This window comes from Sphaerodactylus townsendi, linkage group LG03, assembly GCF_021028975.2.
Source record: "Sphaerodactylus townsendi isolate TG3544 linkage group LG03, MPM_Stown_v2.3, whole genome shotgun sequence".
Taxonomy (NCBI): Eukaryota; Metazoa; Chordata; class Lepidosauria; order Squamata; family Sphaerodactylidae; genus Sphaerodactylus; species Sphaerodactylus townsendi.
Genome location: NC_059427.1, coordinates 164,749,918 through 164,770,254, shown reverse-complemented (window position 1 = coordinate 164,770,254; position 20,337 = coordinate 164,749,918).

Genomic DNA, 20,337 nt, shown 5'->3' with positions numbered 1-20,337 from the left:
TTGCAGGTGGGGTTTTCAGTCCATTTGCATTCTCTGCAGCAGCAACAGTATTGGTGAATGCAAATTTTGTGCCTGGGTGGAGTCCGTTGTCCATGAACCTAGCACGTGCTTGACCTTTGATTCTCATATTTTTAAGTACTGGTAGCCAAGGTTTGTTAGTTCTCAGATATTCTTCCTTCTTGTTGAAGTTGTCCTGGTGTTTGTGGATTTCAGTGTAGTCTGACATAGTAACCATCCAAGTTGTACAGAATTTCAGTGTTTAAAAAAAAAGTTATGTCCAGTTTTAGAGTAAATATGTCCAGTTTTAGAGTAAATAACAACCAATTTAAGTAACAACCAACGTATTTAAGATGAATGTTTTTTAGAATCTGTAATGAAATGTAACCAAAGTATAATAATTATTTAAGTAAATTAGAACTTTAGTAGGAAGCCAATTTCATTTTAAGAAATGTATGTAGGAAATGTTTTTTTGTCTTTCTGTTCTCTCTTTCCTTTCTTATTGATGGTTTTCTATTATTATTATTTTTTCTCCCCCCTTTTCCTTGGGTTTTGTTCTTGCTTGTTTGTGATGACTTTAAGCTTGATGGTAAATTAATAATTAAATTTATTTTAAAAACATAATGCTACAGACAGTGATAAATGATGTTGTCACAGGCCTCTCCTCGAAAGGGGGGGGACAAGGGTTGAAGACCCTACTTCCCCACAATCCCTGGAGCCTATTTGGCTATAGTTTGGCCTTTAAACAATAGCCCACAAAGCCACACAAAGGCCCCTTCCGCACATGCAGAATAATGCACTTTCAATCCACTTCCAATGTACTTTGCAGCTGGATTTTACTGTGCAGGATAGCAAAATCCACTTGCAAACCATTGTGAAAGTGGATTGAAAGTGCATTATTCTGCACGTGCAGAAGGGGCCACAGACTAAGTAGCTGCCACCACCTGTTACTTGAGGCAGCATCTTAACAGGCCCACTTCTGCCTCTATCTCATACACACACCTCATTCAATTAAACATGCATCCCTGCTTATTAGGAGTCGGCCTACACATAATCCAGTCCTTTTTACACCTGAGCATTCTGGACAGCACAGGCTCTCTTAAACAGTACATTCTAATTTTATTTGCGGAAGACAAAATAATAAGGGAAAGTGGACGCAGTTACTTGCAGGGGAGAAATGAGGACAATGGAAGGATTGCATAAACAGGAGAATGAAAAAGAAACAGAACAACACTGAAAGCTAACATAACCTTTAAAAATGTGTTCCCTGGTTTACTGATTTATTATTTATTATTATTGATGATGATGATGATGATGATGATGATGATGATGATGATGATGATGATGATGATGATGATGATGATGATGATGATGATAATAATAAGGTTTATATACTGCCCTCCCTCGGAGGACTCAGGGCGGTGAACAACATATAAAATAGAGCACATATATCAGATTAAAATCCATTAAATATCAATTAATACGGCTCTAATAAATATAAACCCTACCCCATTAAAATGCAGCATTATTAAGATCAACATAAAAGATGGCACCTACTATCAATTCTCTTAAAAACCCAAAGGGAAGGGGCGGTAGGATCCGCTTGATGTTATAAGGAGGAGGGGGCCCCATCAGCAGCTAGTCTCCCCAAAGGCCCGGCGGAACAGCTCAGTCTTACAGGCCCTGCGGAACTCGTTAAGATCCCACAGGGCCTGGACAGCTGGCGGAAGAGCGTTTACAGGACATCAGCCCCGTCAGCCCATCCAATCAGGGACCACCTCTTTCCTTCCTTGCTCCTCAAAAAAAAAAAAAAGCAAAAGTAACTCTAATTTGGGGTGTTATCTTTTTTTCCCCTATCACCTCTCACTGAAACACACTTTAAAGAGATGGGTCTTGCTTTCTCTGTGTGACTAGCATAGACTATTCAGAGCAGGAAAACTCCCAGCAGGGGTAGGAGGCAGAATTAAACGATCTGTGTAAAAGCAAGCCATAGCTCTTTAATTCCAAAAGATTCGGCTTGCCAGCTTCAACACAGCCAGAATCTGGATGTAATAAACTTATCCTCCTTATTTTCCAGCAGGACCAACAGTTCCAAGGAGAGGGTGTAACTTTTCATAATTACGATGTGTTTTGAGTCCTTTGTGAGAATGCCAAAAAGAAGAGGCCCTTTGGAGCCCCCAAATGTTTTTGTATTACTCAGGCATAATAGATTTAAATAAATGCAGCTAACACTACATTTTCAAGGCAGCCTGTTTTGTTTTTTGGTTTTTTTTGAAGAGGATGTTTAATCAGTCTTTATGGAAAAAAATTAACTGTTCAGGCTTTACTCCACGATCATGCTTTATTACTTGTTATGGAGAATAAGCCCTAAGCAGCAGTGGCGTAGGAGGTTAAGAGCTTGTGTATCTAATCTGGAGGAACCGGGTTTGATTCCCCGCTCTGCCGCCTGAGCTGTGGAGGCTTATCTGGGGAATTCAGATTAGCCTGTACACTCCCACACACGCCAGCTGGGTGACCCTGGGCTAGTCACAGCTTCTCGGAGCTCTCTCAGCCCCACCTACCTCACAGGGTGTTTGTTGTGAGGGGGGGAAGGGCAAGGAGATTGTAAGCCCCTTTGAGTCTCCTGCAGGAGAGAAAGGGGGGATATAAATCCAAACTCTTCTTCTTCTTCTTCTTCTTCTTCTTCTTCTTCTTCTAAGAACAGGAAGGCTAGGTCAAACTGAGGTCTGGCCATCATTACTTGGAATTAGAATATTTGTTTTGATCAAGTGAACATGTGACATTCAGGACTCTCGTTAATCAGACTCTCAAGAAAATGTGCTTCAGGACTCTCCTTCCAATTAAATTCCAAGGATAGCATATCAAATTCTTATCTCCCTGCAAATGATGACCTATGAAGAAGAAGATTTTGGATTTATACCCTGCCTTTCTCTCCTGCACGGAGTCTCAAAGCAGCTGTCAGGACTGAGCCTGTCAGTGACAGATGGCAGGCAGACCAAGGGGAGGGGGTTTACCATTCCTTGGTACTGGGTGAAGGTCCGGTGACTTCCCCTTGCCACCCCTGGACATCCCAGACACAGCAGTGGCGTAGGAGGTTAAGAGCTCGTGTATTTAATCTGGAGGAACCGGGTTTGATTCCCAGCTCTGCCGCCTGAGCTGTGGAGGCTTCTCTGGGGAATTCAGATTAGCCTGTGCACTCCCACACACGCCAGCTGGGTGACCTTGGGCTAGTCACAGCTTCTCGGAGCTCTCTCAGTCCCACCTACCTCACAGGGTGTTTGTTGTGAAAAGGGGGGAAGGGCAAGGAGATTGTAAGCCCCTTTGAGTCTCCTGCAGGAGAGAAAGGGGGGATATAAATCCAAACTCTTCTCTTCTTATTATTTATTATTATTTATTAAACTTTCATACCACCCACTCCTGATAGGCTCTGAGCAGTGTACAACAGAAACAACGTAATATAACCAAACAACTAGAGCATTCTCATAATTTAAATATAAATACATATATGAGCTCTAAACATTAAAACAATGAAGGCCATTTAAAACACAGCGTACAAAATATAAAATATAGTGTCCAGATGATCTAAAAAACCCTTCTTGAGAGGGAGACGGAAAGGCCCATGGATGTAATAAGGGCCGCAGACGTTAAAAGAGGGAAGGAGGGGGCGCCATCAGCGGCCAGCTTCTCCAAAGGCCCAGTGGAACAGCTCGGACTTACAGGCCCTGTGGAACTCACCAAGATCCCGCAGGGCCCGGACAGTTGGAGGGAGAGTGTTCCACCAGGCAGGGGCCAGGGCCTTTGGAAGCCAGCCGCATCATTGAGGGGCCGGGGACCACCAGGGGACTGGCCTCTACTGAGCGCAAAGGCCAAACTGGGACATGCAGGGTCAGACGGTCCCAAAGGTACGAGGGTCCCAGGCTGCGTAGGGCCTTAAAGGTTAACACCAACACCTTGAAGATGATTCGGAACTCAACTGGGAGCCAATGCAGGCGATGCAACACTGGCGAAATATAATCTCTGACGGCACCACCAGTGAGCAGCCGAGCCACCGCATTTTGAACCAGTTTCAGCTTCCGAATCAAATGCAAGGGCAGGCCCATGTAGAGCGAGTTACAATAGTGTAGCCTGGAGGTGACCGTTGCATGGATCACAGTGGCTAGGTCTGCTTGGGAGAGGTAGGGGGCCGGCCAACGGGCCTGGCGCAGATCGAAAAATGCACCTTGGCCTCCATTGAAAGAGATAAATCTAGGTGGACCCCCAGGCTGCAGGCGGTCGGTGGCGATTTGGCCCTCTCCCACACCAGCGGCTGGAAATCCCCAATCTCCCCTTTGCAGCCCAGCCAGAGGATTCAGTTTTAACCTGCTCTGCTGCAACCAACCAGCAACTGCCTCCAAACGATGCTGTCGAGCTGCAGAGGCAGCGACCGTTCCCCCCTTCATCAACAGAATGAGCTGAGTGTCATCAGCATATTGATGACAGATCAGCCCAAAGCTCCGTACCAACTGAGCAAGGGGTCGCATATAGATCTTAAATAACAGCAGGGACAACAGTGCCCCCTGGGGTACACCACAGAAAGCGGGCACTTCTGGGAGGCTTGGTGTAAGGAATTCCATAGAAGCAGAAATAAAAGGCTTTTTGGGTGTAAAAGACCGTTTATTCAGACATCCTAGGAAGCTCACGTACACGCCGTGGCAGGAATAATATCTCCCGCCAGAAGCACAGGTTATAACTCTGTCCATCCCATCCCCCTCCCGGTTTCCCATGGGAACGTAGGTCTCATCTCCCTCGCAGAGATAAGGTCTCCGCCGCAGAAGCTGGCCCATCGCCCGGGTTGTGGAATGTAGTCAAGGCCAGGCGGCTGACCCGCTCATCAACACCACTGAATCCTTTACACTCTGCCTCCCTTAAAAAAGACTTCTCCCCCCCAGGTTTGTGCGGAAAGGTGCGATGGAAAGCAGAAATGAGGGCGGGGGCCAATATTTTCGGAATAAACCCATTGATTATACCCAGAGGAATACCCCACCCAAGAGACTAAATATTGTAAGCGCTATGATTAAAGCCAGAGTCCAGGATGCCAATCTCGTGAATGCTTGTGGCCATCAATAATAGTCGGGGTCTCTCCTGCGGGTCGCGCTGCAGGCATCGGAAACGGGGGCCTCCTTGAGTAAACTGGAATGGAAGACAGGATGGATATTACTTAGAGAATTAGGCAAGTCCAATCGGGCAGTGACATCATTAATCACTTTAGTAATCTGAAAAGGTCCCACGAATCTTTTGCCTAGTTTTGAAAACTTATGCACGCCTCTGAGATTTTTGGTGCAGACAAATACACCCTGTGGCATCTTCACACGCTAAAGGGAAATCCGAGCGGTGCTTTCATCCGGGCTGAAGTTTTCGGGAGTCTTTAGCCTGCTGTAAGGCAGTCTGGACCATTTTCCACCTTCTGCCAGAGATGAAATCCACTGCTGAAACTGAGGATCCAATGCTCCGCAGGTAGTTGCGCGCAACGGAGGCAAAGGACCGACCAGACACAATTTCGAAGGGGTCTTTTTTTGTACTGCTATGAACCGCATTATTATAGGCGATTCTGCAAACGGAATTAGCTCGCACCAATTGTCTTGGTGGTAGTTGGTGTAACAACGTAAATACTTCGCTCCAGGGTTCTGTTCGCTCTCTGACTCACCGCATTACTTTGAACGCGGAACCGGGCGGCCCCCAACAAACCTAGAAAAGCTTCCAGAACTTTGAAATGAATTGGGGCCCGCTGGGTCGGAGACCACCTTAACGTACGGAGTGTAGACGAAGCAAATATGCTGAATGAACAGACGCCGCTAACTTAGGAGCCGAGGGATGGAAGCACATGGGATGAAATGGGCTTTGTTTAGAAAATAAGTCCAGCACCACCTACAAGACCGCGGCATTGCCATAACTTTCTGGCAAATCCGTAATAAAATCCATGGAGATGACTTCCCAGGGCTGGGAGGCCACCGAGAGGTTTCACCAGACCATGGGTTTTCCCGAACGCTCTTGGCTCGCGACAAACAGAGCAACCTTTAATATATCACGCCCTACCGTCCTGCGACGCTACCACCAAAATTGACGGCGGCCAAATGCAGAGTTTTAGGAAGCCGTCCAGCTGGAGCGGGCATCATGACAGGCCTCGGTGAACCTGGCTTTACGGGAGGGGAGGCATCGCATTACCAATCCCCCCGCCAAACACCATCTCCAAACGAATTGGGAGTCACCTCGGAGGCTCGCAGCCCCGGCCTCAAGTTCCCAGAGGAAAGGAGAGACCAGGCTGGGAAATGCGAGAAGGAGGAGGGACGCCTGAGATCGGTGACAGCCAGCCCTACCTGGGAGGGGAGAGAACAGTGCTGAATGTCCCGGTGAAGGCAGCCCACCCTCCCCGGTGGTAGGCGCGCAGAGCCGCATCAGCCAGTTTATTGGTTTTTTTCCGGGAAAATGGACAAGTGAAAGAGAAACGAGAAAGAAATCGCCCAACGGTTGCTTCATGGACATCTTGAGGGGGGGGTGTGAGAGGCGCTGCCTCTTGTGATCCACTCAAACTTCTGAGTAAAGTGTTTAGCCCCTCCAGCCAGTGCGTGTCAAGTGGAGAGCGCTACTTGATGGCCGCAGTCTCTTTATCCCTCCTACAGTCCAGTTGAGCCTGTAGCACCGAGAATTTCTTTGATAAATGCTACCAATGAACCAGCTCTTATCATCTTTATTCTGCAACAGGGCTGCCTCAAGCGCTTTGTCCGAGTAAGTAATCCACGGAACTACAAACGGGAGATCTAACAGTGCTTCCAGGATAGGTCTGGTAGTAAAAGCAGATTTTAAAAGCTGAAAGGCTGTCCGACATTCTTAGACCAGGAAAGGGGCCCGGCCTGGCAGTCAGTGGATCTTTACCCTTAGTGCTTAAGAGGTCCGTGAGTGGGAGAGTCAGTTCAGCCGGTAATTCAGTATAAAGTCACGAGCAGAAATTAGCAAAACCTAGAAAGATTGGAGTTCCTTTCGCTGGTAGGGCAGCCATTGAGGACCGCAATCAAATCTTAGCAGGATCCATTTTAGGCCCCCTCACGAGATCCGTAACCCAAATAGTCATAGAGGTTTGGTGGGAAACAGCATTTCTCGAAGTTTGGCAAAGAGGGAGTTAGTTGAGCAACGCTTCTAACCAATGCTTCATGCTCTTCCATGGTTTGTAACAAATTAAAACGCCATCTAAGTACAATTCACTACTCCCTTTGTACAATAAATCATGGAGAACTTCGTTGATAAGGGCCATAAAAGCTCTGGGGCCCCTAATTTAACCTGGAATGGCATTATTAAGTATTCAAACTGTCCAAACTTCTCGTGTTAAAATGCAGTCAAGTGTTCATATAGCCTTCCGCAATTCTGACCCTGTAGTATTTCTCTCAAGTCCAACTTAGTAAAGATGCCCCTGCCCAATGCGCCTAAAAGGTCCTTGATTACGGCAAAGGGTATTTATTGACAGGGAGACTGCATTGAGTCCTCGCAATCTGTGCAGAGTCAGAAACATCCATCTTTTTTTTACAAACAATACAGGAGCAGCATGTGTTAGGCCTCGCCGTGATGAACTCGCTGAAGGTTCTTGCTCCAAGAAGGCACGTTCCTCATTGGGACTCATGTAGATCTCTACCTTGGGGCAGCTGCTCTGGCTGTATTAATGAGATTTTGCAGTCAGTGTCTCTATGGGGTATAACTGATCGCATTCTTGCTCCTGAAATACCCTGGCTAAATCTTGGTAAGCCGCATGGAATGCCGGTAGAATCGGAGCAATTAGGATGCAGCATCGCTGGATGAAGCCGGGGTAAGGCCGGATAGTCGAAGCTTCCCTAATTCATGTGTTCACCGCAGGGAGGGTCAGTGAATTCTAAGATCCTTTCTTTCCAAATGAATTTTGGTTCATGCAACAACAACCATGGTACGCCCAGAACTATGGAGTGTTTTAATACTGGCGCCAGAATAAAATCCAATTTTCTCTCCCAATGAATTACGAGCTGGAGCTGAGGGAGAACACCCGCTATGCGTTTTGAACTACCGGTCCTTCGGCTTCTCCCGAGGACTGCCGCCCATTTGGGTGAATGGTATGGAAGGCTTAGCCAGGGGGACTTAGTCCTAGACCTCCCAGCCTCTGCCACCGGGGCCACGTGATTAAACAATGGGAGCAATCTAGAATCTGCTGGCGGCTGAGGCTATAATCACGAGTATGCTTTACGGGCTTGGCCAGAAACTTTGATCGTAATGGGAGCCATTCACCTTCACTCACCGCTAGCCTGAGAGTCAGGTACCCATATCCATGGGGTTGAAGAAAGGCAAACAGCCGCTTCCCCTCCTCTGGGTAAACCCAACCGGTAACTGCCTTAGACCCGAGCCTGTTGGGGCGCCGTGGCCAGTTTGCGCGGTGGCTTGGCAGTGATGGGGTGCTTGGCGCAGCCGAGCCGGTTGGCTTCGGTTTTTTTCGAGGGCAGTTGAAGCGGCTGGGGATGACCCGGTCCTCGCGCAGTAAAAGACACAATCCCAGTCGGGCGCATGGCGCCGGAGGTGGTCTCGGTAGAGGCGGCTGGGCTTGGCTTCTGGTGGTCGTGAGCGGTGTTGAGTCGTGAGTGGCGGGTTTTGGGCGCATGCCCGGCCACGGTGCCGCGTACTCAAACGGAGACGCTTCACCTGGGATCCCAAGCTCCATCCAATCAGCACAGTGCCGGGGATCCGAATTAAAAAACTTACCGTTAATGAGTTTGCCGCCGGTTGCAGCATCCGGTAGCGCATTCACATTTCATGCGCTCAGGCCACTCAGGAGAATTCGAGGCAGCTCCAGCGTTTAATTTAAATTCACCCGGGCAAAATTCCTGCAAACGAAGCGGTTGCCTTGCTGAATAAGATTTGATGGTGCGGATAGCTTCATTTTCAGCAATCTCGGATCTTGGAAGCGAGTCCTTAAGGCTTGGAGCGAACGCTGGGCACCGGCGCGAGTATCTTCATCTTGCAGGTTCAAAGAGTCACAAACCAGTCGGGCTGTCATGCCTCTATCCAGGACGGGAGCTGATGTCCTGCATTTTTTCGCTGCTCAGACCGGGTATAAATCGGGCTATAGTCCTCCATGTGGGCATCGAAGCTGCAGGATGAAGACAGGGAAGTTTGGAAGCCGGTCCCATCCCGAAACAGGCAGGTATTGGAGGTTCGTAATATCCCACTCTCCACGGCCCTTGGCTCGCTGGAAGGCGGCGGATGCTGGGCTGGAGGCAGCGCGCAGGGGGGCCGCGAATCGTGGAGGTGGAGGTACACCAACGCCCGGTGCCGCCGGGTGTTCTGGTGGGAGCCGGCCCTTGAAATGGTGGCAGGACCCAGCAGCGTCGCCCCCTCCGGCGCCCGGCTGTACCAGTGACAGCGTAGACTCTCAAATCCTTGGGGTGTGTCCTGTTCTGCTGCTTCTTTCCAGTTCCCTCTCCAAAGGCCCAGCTCCCTCTCTCCTTGGCGCAGTCATCGCATCCTGGTGCTTATGCAAAGCTGCTTTCTCGCTCCAGTCGGGCTTTCAGTTCATCTCATTGAACAGCTGCAGTTAGATTCACTTCATGCGACGTTAGCGTCTGAAGCAGCTTCGGCGCTGGACGCTGTAAGTCCAGTTTGGAGTGTTCCAGGACTTTATCATGAACTGATAGGTTCTGCACATATTGCCGCGGTAGCCGCCTTTGCACGGCCCATCACCTCGAAGTTGGATTTCTTTGGCGCTTGCTGTTCCCGGTCTCTTTGCAGGTTTTCACGCTCTTGCTGCAGCTGTTCGTTGCCCTTCTTCCCATAGCTGGCGTTCACGGGCCCATAGTTTTGGGCATCTGCGCGAGTCGGCTCCACTTCCTCATCCCAGCTCTTTTCGATGGGAGAGGAATAGATCCGGATGGGAATGCAGGCTTTCGGATTCCTCTTCATCTGAACGCGAGGACGCCGTGCCATTGCCGGTGGCTCCACAGGGGCATCCTATGGTGCAGCTGCTGGCTATCCGGGATCTGGGGGTTCCGATCGAAGGCTGAAATACCGGATACCACCTCCCAACTCCCGGTATAGTCCTTCCCAGCTCTTTAACGGTGGTTCTTGGGACGGGCCCTGCGCTATGCCACGGGTGGATTCTTGGGAGAATCACCAAAATCACGGTGTCCAGGAATGCGCTCAATGGACTCCCTGTGTTGCCGCGATGAAAGGTGGTCAGGCCTGTCTCACTCCGTGACAGGTTGCATCTGAGGTTTGTAATCCATAATGAAAACGGTAGATATCCGATCCCACAGGCGCCGATCCATAGATATTTCAAACCTACCTTGCGACTCATGTAAGTCCCTATGGTCGAGTCTTCTCGCCCCGCCATTCCAACGGAGTAAGGGAAGACTCGCGTGTTGATACGAGGACGGGGAAAAGAGTCACCAGCTTGGTGACCCGCTTCTCCGCCGGTTCACTCCAAATCCAGAAGGGAAAAGCTCGGAGCCCTCTTTGGGGCTACCAACCTTCCACAGGTGAATATTCAACCTCTCCATGCCGGTGACACCCAGAGGTCCACACTGCACTAGGAATATAGATGAACGCATAGATTCCTGCCACAATGTAAGGAATTCCATAGAAGCAGAAAATAAAAGGCTTTTTTTGGGTGTAAAGGAGCCGTTTATTCAGACATCCTAGGAAAGCTCACGTGACACGCCTCGCGGCAGGAATAATATCTCCGCCAGAAGCATTGGTAAGTTATAACTCTGTCCATCCCATCCTCTCCCGGTTTCCCATGGGAACGAGGGTCTCATCTCCCTGCTCGAGATAAGGTCTCCACGCTATAAGCTGGCCCATCGCCTGGTTGGCTGGAGATGTAGTCAAGGCCAGGCGGCTGACCCGCTCATCAACACCACTGAATCCTTTACACTTGGTCCCCGCACCACACTTGCTGACACCACACTTGCTGACCCAGAGGAACAAGACAATCCACTGAAGGACAGTGCTCTGTACCCCAGAAACGGCCAGGTGGTGAGCCAAAAGACTGTAGCCGACCACATCAAACGCTGTGGTAAGATCTAACATCACCAGCAGTGCCGATCCACTTTGGTCAAGCTGCATATGTAACTGTGATGGCGATGAGAACCGTCTCCGTCCCATGCCCAGCACAGAAGCCAGACTGGAAGGGATAAAAAGTCGATGTGTCCTCCAGCAAGCCCTGAAGCTGCTCCAGCACCACTCTCTCAATTACCTTCCCCAGAAACTAAAGATTTGAGACGGGGCAGTAATTGGCCAGATCCCCAGGATCTAACGATGGTCTTTTCAAGAGTGGGCAGACCACTGCCTCCTTCAACCCACCCAGAAAAACTCCTTGCTCAAAAGAGCTATTGATGATATTCAACAGATGGGTGTCAGGATGATGTTGATGTGTGTCTATCCTTGAATTTCTCCCGCCTGTCAGCCCTGGCTTTCTGCTTGAACTGGGGATGTTTTGCTTTCATGTTATCTTGGCTTGACTATGTGAAACTATGCACTGTTGAATTTCATTTGGCGGGAAGGAGGTTTGCTACTGTGTTAAAACTATTATCAAAGTTCTGAGGCTCTCAGAACTCGCATTGCCTGTATTCGACTATGACTGCCAGTACAATAAAGAACTGAAAACGGTTACTTTTGCCTGGACTTCACTAGTTCGTTACATTATGCGAGTTCTCATCTCTCAGTGTAACTTTTGACGTGAAGTACAAGGTTACCTGATGTCTCGCTGTGGTCTCACCTCCACGGATCCCGACAAGCAGGGATTCAGGGGTCCTTTCAACTCTGAATATGAGGTTAGGACGGAGACCCCCATAGAAGGTCCTGTCCATCCTCCCCCTGCAGTGGTTCATACAGAGGAGTCGGAGCTGGAGCCGGATCCAGAACCAGAGCCTCTGTTGTTGGTTGCACTGTCCCGACCTTGCCTCAGCCGGAGCGTTACCTTCCTTGGGTTGCAGGAGCAGGTTGAACAGGCAACTCTGATGGCGACCCACAGAACCCTGTCAGCATGCTGCCTTCCCCTGACCCAAGAACAATGCAACATGGGTGGAGGAGCTGACATGGATCATGAACCGGCGGTGATGCATTTCACCACTCACCGCCAGATGGATTACAAACCTGTTATGAGAATGGTAACGGAGGAGATTGGTCTGTCTATCATTTATGGTACTGCTCACGAGTCGCTTGAGCGATTCCTTGATCAACATTTTGAGGAGACTATGGCTGCCGGACACTTGCAGAGCACCGGTGCTCGACCCAAAGTTCCCCAAAGGCACTTCCTCGACACGACTTGGGTGACACCGAGTCCTCCCGAGGAGAGACTCCAAACCCTTGGCCCGATGAAGACGTGGAATGGGATCAGTTGGTGAATCTGGGTGCTTCACATCCAGGTTTGTTTCCCCTTGGAGCTTTTGGGGAGGATGAATCGGTGGAGCCAATGGACTCTCTAAATGGAGGCCCTTCATGCGAGGAGGACATGCCGGGATGGCCAGGACCCCAAGACGACCCCAGTCTACATTCCCTACGAGGGCAACAGGCTGCGCTTGACCGGGCTCAGCATGAATGGCAGGATACCCGGGAAGCCTTGATTGACGAACGTGTTCGCCAGCAGTTTCAACTCAGGGAATAGTATGACAAGGAATGTGAAGCACTATACCAGCAACTGCAAAAGGATCGAGAACAACAGGAACGAGATGTTTTGCAAGCTCCGGAGCAGTCCAAACAAGAATTGCTCTGGGAAGTACAACAACTACGTGCTCTGAAATTACAACAATCCAAAGATTCTGCAGCACACAATGCTGAGCTTCTTCAAATCCAGCGTGAACGTGCAGCCCTGGAAAAAGAAAGGTCCGAACTGCTTTGGAAGGAGCGTGACCTGGTGACCATCAAAGCTCACGAATGCGCTGCAGCGGCGGATCTCCAACGCGAGCTGAATGCTCAGGCGGTGGAGATGTGGTCGGAGCACCAACGTGTTGCTGCAACCCAACTCCTTGGATGACCAGATACGGTTCGCCCGCGGCCTACAGACGTTCAACCCACTTAGCTGCCACCAAGACACCACCTCCAGCCCACTCCAGCCCAGCATGCGATGCCCCTTCCCCCCGGACTTCAGGCTTCACCCTTCCATGTATTCCGGCTCGTTTCGATGGTACAGCGGCCAAATTACCGTATTTCATTTTGCAACTGGATACCCATATGCAGGAATACGATGACATGTATCGTTCCAAGAGGGAGAAGGTTGGTGACATCGGATCGGTTTTGGATGGAGAAGCGGCAGAATGGTTTGTGAAACTATTTGAACTCGATGCCAAGGAGCTTAACTCGGTGGCCGATTTCTTACAAGGATTACAACTGCGGTTTGAGGATTGAGATGCCTGTGATAATGCTAAAAAACTCTAAAGACTATGTGGCAGAGCAACAAGCCATTCGCGGAGTTCACTCGTCAATTCCGTGCGGTGGCCAGCAAAATTCCTGATTGGCCAGATCGAATGAAAGCCGAATATTTCTATGAGGCTGTTGATCCAGAAATTCGGAGCTGGGCTGTTATGAACAATGAGCCTCGTGCAGTCGCGGAATGGATCAAAATCAGCAGTGTGATTGCGGGCAGACTCAACTGTTCCAAGGGAGCAGGAACTAAAATTCAACCAGCCAAGCGCCCTATCCCTCAGGTGAAGAAAACTCCTGCCTTGACTACCATCCCACCATCTACTACTGAAAGCATCTCTGAGCCACATTGTCGTTTAGAACTTTGTCTGTTCTGTGGCGAACCTGGTCATGTGGCTGCCATCTGTCCAAAGAAGCCCAAATGTTCAGGTGGATTCCCTCCCAAGAAGTCTAGAGCTAAACCAGCAAGGAGATCAGCACCTCCTAAGTCAACCCAGGGCACGTCAAAAGCTTTGGATGTGGAAGAACCCGATTTCCCTGAGGACGAGGAAAACACCACAGGTATCGGACTCTCTACAGCAGTTCCCCAAACTATGAAGCCTCCTAAAGATGCGGTGAGTGATGGTGGCGCCCCCATTATCCTAATGACTATATTGTCTTTGGCATGCTTTAATAAGCCAAGAGGGGCACAGATCCAGAGGTAGCAGATCTAACAGCAGCCAGGGCCCTGTCAACACCAGCTTCAGAGAGCAGGGAAAACTGGGTCAAACAAGGGCTGGAAGATGGCAAGGGAGCCTCCAGTTCACTAATTGTAGCTAAAGTGACAGGAAGGTCCTGGCGAAGCGACGCGATTTTATCTCCAAAAAAGCTCATAAATGCCTCACAGCCAATAGCCAATTGAGAATTTGTAGGAACCTCAGATAATGAGGTAAAGGACTGAATAATACGAAACAATTGCGCCAGGCGAGAGCTAGCAGACGCAAGAGAAGAGAAGAAAACTCTCTTCGCCTCCTTCGTTGCCATCTCATAGGCCTTCATAAATGTCCTATAAGATGCTCACGCAGCCTCATCACAAGTTTTCCTCCACACTCGCTCTAGTTGTCTGAGTTCCTGTTTCATATTGCGCAGCTCCCTGGTATACCAGTGGGCCAGTCGAGCACGGGAATGCAGAGGTCGCTGGGGGGCAACAACCTTGATATTATTTTGACCTAAGAAACCTGGGCCCCTACAAACATTTCATTAAAAGGAAATTCTTCCTACTCAAAAAGTGCCAAAAAATAAATTCTAAGAACCATCCTAGTAGAGACTAGACAAGTTTGTTTGTTGAAAATATTCAGTTGAAAGTTAATCTTCTCATCATGGATGATATGGTGGATGAAGCAAGTTTACTTTCAATGTAGTTATAATTAATCATGATAAATGTTTAGTTATGTCCCCAACCCTCTATCAGCCTAATCCAAAACTAGCAGGTGGGCAGGGATGACTGGGAAGCCCAAGAAAGTCAAAACAAAAAACCCTTGTAACTCTCTCTTAAGGGAGAATAGAGATACACCACAAAATTGTGGCGTATGTCCACTGGTAGCTTTCCTGGCACTCAAGGGCTGCTCGGGCACTGGAGGTTGACTAAGGTTGGCCCTGCCCCCCTCCCCCACTCCACCTCCAGCCATGCAGGCAGTAAAGCCAGTAAAGTTGAAACGCTGTTGTTGCTCTCGACTATATAGACACAAAACAAGAATTCCTGTGTAGTGAATGCTCATGAGCTGAGAGAGCTCTGAAAGAACTGGGACTGGCCCAAGGTCAACCAGCAGGCTTCATGTACAGGAGAGGGGAAACAAATCAGGCTCACCAGATTAGGATGTTGAGGAGTGGAGAATCAAACCCATTCTCCAATCAGAGTCCCTTGCTTTTAACCACTATACCATGCTGGCTCTCTTACATTCTATGGCATTCAAGCAGAAAGAAAAACGTTACTGTTATCTGCTAAATGTATCAGAAGTGCTTCACGATTCTTGATTTGCTTGAATCATGTCATCTTTCCAAGTTATGTCATCTTTTATTTTATTTTATTTTTACCCCACCCTTTCCTGAGGGACTCGTGGCGGCAACAACGTTTTAAAACAGTCACAATAAAATCATAATAAAGATATTAAAACAGTGAAAGAGTTATTGCTAAAATGGCCTAACTCCAAATGGCGACTTACAGAAACCTAATATGTCCATCCTCCTCCCACCCCCAGGAGACCAGAAAGTAGATGTTAGCCCGGCTGGCCATCAGGGAAAGCCCGGCGGAATAGCTCCATCTTACAGTCCCTGTGGAAACTAAAGTCCTGCAGGGCCCTGATCTCAGTCAGGAGCATATTCCACCCTCCTTCTAGCAGGTGCCGTGTGCAGATTAGGACCGAGTGCACAGCTTGTACCGAGTGCAAAACCTGATAAGGTGAGGGCACCTGATTGGTACCACTTTTGTATACAGTTAGCACAGACAGCAGAGTGATGTGTGCCTGAAAACACCTGTGGTCTGGTGAAGCACTTTGTCAGTAGATAGCAATCAATAGAACTGCACGGGTGACTGTGTGTCTGTCAGTTCTTGTCTACATTGTGTCCTGCAAGGTGGTCTACTCCAAGTAAATCCGCTGCTTCAACAGGTAGGGGCCAGGACCGAAAAGGCCAGCCAAATAGTTTTTGGGCCAGGGATTTCCAAGAGGTTCCCTGCCAAAGAACGGAGGGACCTGCTTGGGCAATATGGAGAGAGGCAGTCCCTAAGGCAGTGATGGCGAACCTTTGGCACTCCAGATGTTATGGACTACAATTCCCATCAGCCCTTGCCGTTGGCCCATGGCTGCTTGAGGGGCTGATAGAATTCTCAGTCCCTCTGAGTAAGAGTTATACAACCTAAAGGTATCAGTGGGTCCAAGACCGCTCGGGGCCTTAAAGGTCAGAACCAATACCGTGAAGAAAACCCAGTACTCGATAGGCAGCCAGTGAAGATGGAATAGGATAGGTGTCATGTGGTGCCAACTTGAGGCTCCAACTAGGAGCCTGGCAGCCTTATGCTGAATAAGTTTCAACTTCCTGGTTAGATTCAAGGGCAGGCCAGCAAAGAGCGAGTTACAATAATCAAATCTGGAGGTGACCGTTGCATGGATCACCGTGGCCAGATCAGAATGGGAGAGAGAGGGAGCCAGCTGTCATGCCTGGTGAAGATGGTAAAATGCAGTCTGGGCCGTTTTGGCGATCTGGGCCTCCAGGGAAACCACAGAGTCCAGGACTGGTCACCGACGAGGCCAGATGTAAGGCCTCGCCATCCAGCACAGGCAGACTATGAGAAACTAGAGAGATCTGTTATACGATCTATGAGAGAAATACTGGTCTTGTTAAACTATAGCAACAGGTACATTGTAAGAATGTAAGAGTTCTAAGAAAACTGTGACTGGCTCAAGGTCAACCTTCCTCAAATCCCATCCTTCCCCCTCAATTCTCTGGGAATTTCCCAACCTGGAGCTCGTAACCCTAAGTACCAGCATTAATCTCATGATGTTACATAGGGGGATTGGAACATACGTAAATATTTGTAAAAGTTGTATGGATAGATCATCATGCAAGATGGTCTGCCATGTTGAATTCATTGTTAAAGACCAAGAGATTTTTTCGAATTAATACTTGATGCAGATGAAATTGGGAGTCCGTAAGATAGAGAAATGTACTTATCTGCATTTGTGATCTTTGTAATTTTTTTAAATTAGATTTTTATACCGCCCTATCTCCAAGGGGCTCCGGGCGGTGTACAACAATAAACATAATATAACATAAAATGGCTAAATCTTTAAAAGCAGCGATAAAATAGTAAAAGCTAAATCTTATAAATACAATAAAATACAATAAAAGTACAATAATAAATATAAATGGCGTCCAGCAGCTCCATATTCAAAATCCTCTCCCCAAGTGGGAGGAATGGCAGGTCCCAGATGTAGAGGGCCATGAGGTAGAGGGCCATGAAAGGGGGGGAGGGGGCACCATCAGCGGCCGGTTCCTCCAAAGGTCCGGTGGAACAGCTTCGTCTTACAGGCCCTGCAGGAACTCTGCGGGTCCCGCAGGAGCCGGACAGACCTGGAGGAAGGCGTTCCACAGGCGAGCCAGAGCCGTGAAGGCCCACAGCCGTGTGGAAAGCCAGCTGCATCACCGAGGGCCAGGGACCACTAGTAGGTTGGCCTCAACTGTTGATCCCGAAGGGCGTTACAGGGACATATGGGGTGATGCGGTCGAGATACAATGGTCCCAGGCCGCGTAAGGCCTTAAAGGTCAACACCAACACCTTGAAGATGATCGAACTCTACTGGGAGCCAATGCAGCTGGCGCAGCACAGGCTGGATGTGTTCCCAGGTGGCACTGCCTCGCGAGCAAGCGTCCGCCGCGCTGCACCAGTTTAGTCTCGGATCAAGCGCCGAGGCCACTTATAGGCGACTTACAATAGTCTAATCTGGAGATGACCACTGCATGGATCACTGTGGCTAGATCCGTTTGGGAGAGGAAGGGGCCAGTCGCCGGGCCGCAAGCGAAGATGAAAAAAGCAACCGGGTTATATGGGCCACCTGGGTCCATTGAGAGGCGAATCCAGGTGGACCCCCCAGGCTCTTGCCGGAGGGTCGGCGCCAATATGGCCCCCTCGCGCCACCGGCGGCTGAAAAGTCCCACCTCCCCGCCGCTTGTAAGCCAGGAGGATCTCGATGGATTCAGTTTTAACCTGCTCTGTCGCAACCAACCAGCAACCACTGCCATACAATGCTGTAGAGGCTGCAGGCGACAGCTGCCCCCTCCATCAACAGAATGAGCTGAGTGTCATCTGCATATTGATGACAGATCAGCTAAAACTCTGTACCAGCTGAGCAGAGTGCATGTAGATGTTAAATAACAGTGGGGATAATAGCGCCCTGGAGAGGGTACACCACACTGGGCGGGCACTTCCGGGAGGCCTGATCCCGCACCTCACTTGCTGATTCCGGCCCGGAGAAGCGAGACAATCCACACTGAAGGACAGTGCCCGTACTCCGAGGCCGGCCAGGCGATGGGACAAAAAAGGTCATGGTCAACCACATCAAATGCTCGCATTAAGGTCTAGCAATACCAGCAGCGCCGATCACTAACGTGGTCAAAGCTGAATACAGAGTGTGTCTGTGGCGGCGAGAACAGTCTCTGTCCCATGCCAACGGAAGCGGACTGGAAGGGGTCGAAAGCGATCGTCATCCAGGAAACCTTGAAGCTGCTCCAACACCACTCTCTCAATTACCTTCCCCCGACATGAAAGATTTGGGGCGAGTGATGGTGGCCAGATCCATGGATCTAATGATGGTCTTTTTAAGAGTGGGTGGACCACTGCCTCCTTCAACCCATCTGGGAAGACTACTTGCTGAAGGGAGCCATTGATTATACTTAACAGATGGGAATTAAGTAACTTCGCCCATTGGTTTCACAAACCAGGACCTGCGGATCCAGAGGACAGGTAGTAGGTCTAACAGCAGCTAAGGTTCTGTCGACAATGACTTCAGAGAGCAGGAAAACTATGGGCCAAACAAAGGACTACCTGAAGGCGGTAGGGAGTCTCCAGTTCACTAATTGTAGCCAATGTGGGTGGAAGGTCATGGCGGGCGTAGCGACCTTGTCTGCACCAAAAGCTCATAAATGCCTCACAGCTAATACTCAATTGAGGATTTGAACAACTCTCCGATAAGGAGGTCAATGACGAATTATCTGAAACAATTGTGCTGAAGTAGGAGACTGGCAGATCTGAGGAGAGGAGGAGAAAGACCCTCTTAGCACTCGCTTTGTCGCCATCTCATGGGCTGTTGGCGCAACCTTGTCTGAAGATTTCACTCACACTGCAGCTCTAGGCGTCTAAGCCCCCATTTCATGGATTTTTAGCTCCACCGTATACCATGGAAGCCAGCGTCGGTAGGCGTAGAAGGGCCGGGAGCAACAACTTTGATGGCATCAGAGAGCCGGGAATTCCAGTCCTCCACCTGCTCATCTGAGGTGTGCCCGTAGGTTCAGGGTCCGTAGAGGCATTTAGGAAACCAGTGGATCCATGAGTCTCAGCGAGCGAGGTCATGAAATCAGCCCATCGCTAGACAGGGGTGGTGTGGCAAGTCCATCGGACCTTCAAAGGCATAATGGTGGGACCATGGCACTCTATCAATAGAGGATACGACCAAGTTTATCCCTGACCCGAAGACCAAAATCCAGCATGCTGCCCGGCCTGCATTAGTGGGACCAGAATTTACTAAGGAGGCCTAAATTAAGCCATGGATGACACTAGGTCCATGGCGCTATTACATGAGGCAACATCGGCGTGGGCGTTGAAATTAGCCTAAAGACAATAAGTCCTGAGAACCGCAACCCCAGTCCGACACCACCTCCAGCAGCGTGGCAGGCTGTTTCCCTGGTTGCTAGGCGACGGTACACCAGAAGAATGGCCAACCTCTCCAAGGCCAACCATGCCAGGCCGACACATTCATGCGGTGATCTCTGGAGACGGGGACTGCCCTGAAGGAATAGACTTCGTGGATGAACAGAGCCATGCCACCCCTGGCCTGAGTTAGGTGATTGGTGGAGAGCAGCGAGGAAACCAGGTAGGCGTGACTTAAGCCAAAGGCGGCGGTCTCACCTTAGCGCGCAGGTTTTGATGACACATGCCAGGTCCACCTGCTGGGCTCCAGAAGTCTCGAGTACTATGGTCTTATTGTTGATGGACCTGGCATTAATCAACACCAAAGACGAAGGAGGGTGTCCCTGATCCCCGCCACCATGATTTCTCAGGATGGAGTCGGGTCAGAGAAGTGACGAGCATAGCCATATCTCATGCCTTCTATCATTATGGCGCCGCCTGCATAATATTTACCCGTCCATCAACACAGGGATCCCCAGCCCCAGAATCGGTGCCCCCAT